The sequence below is a fragment of the Rhagoletis pomonella genome, unplaced genomic scaffold (genome assembly GCF_013731165.1).
Source record: "Rhagoletis pomonella isolate Grant_MI unplaced genomic scaffold, Rhpom_1.0 Rhpom_scaffold_00014, whole genome shotgun sequence".
NCBI classification, from domain to species: domain Eukaryota; kingdom Metazoa; phylum Arthropoda; class Insecta; order Diptera; family Tephritidae; genus Rhagoletis; species Rhagoletis pomonella.
In genome coordinates this window covers 19,497,628-19,500,691 of record NW_023458568.1, presented here as the reverse complement: position 1 = coordinate 19,500,691, position 3,064 = coordinate 19,497,628, and the positions used below count along the sequence as shown (strand labels likewise).

The following is a 3,064-nucleotide window of genomic DNA, read 5'->3' as shown; positions in this document are numbered from 1 at the left end:
TGATTTTTTCATGTAAAGGCCAAAAATGGTGATTTTTTGAAATGATTGTATGGGGAACGCCCCAGGGGAGTTCCAGACGGTGTGCCACTGGCATGGGTGGATCGGCCGTCCAAAGTTAGTGGGGGTCGGTCATACATTTGGACTCGATTGGAGCACTCTAAATGGGTCAAAGTGGGATTTTTCAAAATTTGCCCCTACCCAAAAGTTCGACCCAAGCCTGCCCGTATAACACAAAATCCTAAGCTTAATAAACATTTAGTGTTATAAAAGTTTTATAAAGCTCTACTTGTAATTAGGGAAAAAGGCCGAAAAAAAAATTATAAAATTGATTGATTGATTGATAAAAATAGAGAGGGAGTTATCGCTATGACAATAGAAAGCAGAAAAAAGATACTTCATGTTGAAAGCAAAAAGGATCTAAAACCAAAAAAAAAAATGTATGATTCGAAAAATAAAATTGATATATTGTAAAATTTAATTTTTTTTTGGTTTTTTAAAGTTAAAGTTTTATTTACTTACAGTAACGGACATAAGTATTGGCCAGTGAATTTTTCACAATATAGGCAAAGTATTTTTTAGAAAAATTCCAAGTATGCAGTTTAAAAATCCCTTCATTTTAGTTTATCAAAGTGCAAGTTTGAAGTTGCTTGAAAAAATTTCAAATTTGTATGCAGATTTATTGAATTTTCCTGAGTTTTGCACAAAGTTTACACATTTGATTTTTTGTGTGTTTTGGTGTAGTATGAACTATGTTTTTATAAAAAATTATCGGAAATAAATTAAAAACTTTCCATATATGTAATGCGGAAATTCGCTGTGCCAAAACTTTTGTTCGATACTGTACATATAAAAAAATACATACAGTAACTTCTCCCGTTACAATAGTAAAAATATGTAATATGCTTTGTAGTGCAATCTTGCGGTCCTTTAAATAGATATCAGAAATTTTTCGTATCAATAAACTCCCAAGCACAGGTTTGTAGTAAAAAAAAATATATCCTAACACTTTATTAAATATTAATCTGCATATTTTATTAATTCGTCGGAATATTTTTTTATGCATGTTACCGCATAACTTTGGATTACGTTATCCGTTTTCTATAATTCTTTTTTAAAGGAAAGGTGGTTCCTCAGAGGTAGTCTCCTACTAATTGAGTGTAGATCAGATAATTGGGCCACGAAGAAAATAACGGTACTCTTAAACGTATATGAGAATTGAAGTCGGTTTTGTTTTTTGTTTAAAATTTACTCCAGTGTAAACAGCTTCTATAAAAGAGTCGTAGGCCATATTTTTTTTATTATTATTTTCCGTGGGCCAAGGTTAAGAATTCAATGCTATTGGGTTTGGAGCTTTTTGGCCGGTTATATTGAATAAAACAAGTGTTTGCTTCTTCTCCTACGCGTTTCGACGCATATTCGCGTCTTCTTCAGGGAGTCTATATATTTATAAATACGAAAAACATAATAATAACGAATAAACGTGTTTAACGTGTCTTAATGTTTTTAAATATGTTTAATTTATGTTGTGATAATTTTACTGCTTAATATTAAAGTAAGTGTAATTAGTGTTAAATTATTTTGTATTGTCTTACTTGCTCCTTGTAATAATTATTCGTTATTATTATGTTTTTCGTATTTATAAATATATAGACTCCCTGAAGAAGACGCGAATATGCGTCGAAACGCGTAGGAGAAGAAGTAAACACTTGTTTTATTCAATATAACCGGCCAAAAAGCTCCAAACCCAATAGCATATTTTTTTTTGTTAGTTCAATTGTGGGACATTTGTATGAACCTCTTCGGCTAGTACTTCGGCTTTTGTTCTCTTTTTATATCGAGGCTAAGTGCATTGCTCGACGGGGTGATATCATTGCCAAACAGGATAGTATTTTATTTGCCATCAATAAACACTAACTTAACGGAGTTACAGTATTCCACATTGATGCGAGCCTCAAAAGCTCTGAATAATACTTGCGAGTATGGCTTTTAGTTTTTACCGCTCAGGTAGGTGGCAGGCCTATAGAAAATATTTCTTAATCAATAATTTTTCAAATACTTTTCGTTTGACACCTATATTATAATACATACTTTATCTTATTAACTTAATTGAATTAAATTTTCGAAATTGGTGGCAACTCGAATCAAAAATATTTTCAGTAGTAAGCCTTCTTAAACCTTTTTAATTTGATACCCATATTGCAATATTTATCTTACCAATTTAATTAAATTAAATTTTGAAACAGGTGGCAACCCCCCTCAAAAATATTTTCGCTTGTAAGCCTTCATAACTTCTTTCTTTTTACACCCATATTGCAATATCTAATTTATGTCATTAATTTACTTATACTGAAATTTTTAAACAGGTGGCAACTCTACTTTTTTCTGGTTTTAACCATCCGGATATTATAAAAAACAAACCAAAAAAATAAAAATATTCAAATCGGTCAAGCCGTTTTCGAGTCTTAGCGAGGCTAACGGACAGCAATTCATTTTTATATATAAGATATCTTCTTTTAAAAATGCGCAGGCTCGAAATTGACTTTAGACTATGGTCTGGAGAAATTTTTTTCTTAGAATTTTATGGAGAATCCGATTATGCTAGGAACAATGTCGAAAAAAATCGATCCATACAAATTGACCCGCCCTAATATATATATATATATATATATGTGGTTAATTTTTTTTAAATACATTCATACATATCGCTTATTTAATTCAATAGTGCCTTAATCTAAAAATTAAAAATTTTTAGGTAAGTATACGTTATAAGTGTTGTATAAAAATTTTATAGCTGTATCGATTACCACTATCTCGCTAGAATAAAATATGTATTCATTTTACTATGGGAGTATATGCAAATTCAAAATTTTAAAGCTATTTATCTCGAGTGCTGCTTTTTTGAGTTGTTACGTTATTGAAGTAAATGAGCAATATGTATAATTAGTTTACCTTTCAAAATTTTTTTCTCGGATTACCTTATCTGCTCTAAAACTTTTTCTTCCAAACTTTGAAGATCCGAAAAAAGTATAAGAAACAGATGTTTATGTTTATAAAATTAATTAAT

General features: G+C 30.2%; 1 long non-coding RNA gene across 1 annotated transcript in view; it reads right to left on the bottom strand.

The window, feature by feature from the left end:
* The window catches only part of LOC118749097, a 10,911-nt gene extending 7,902 nt beyond the window's left edge, over nucleotides 1-3,009 (bottom strand). Inside the window, exon 1 of the long non-coding RNA XR_004994160.1 lies at nucleotides 2,950-3,009. This is a non-coding gene — a long non-coding RNA (uncharacterized LOC118749097). The remainder of the gene's footprint in view (nucleotides 1-2,949) is intronic.
* Nucleotides 3,010-3,064: the final 55 nt, after the last annotated feature.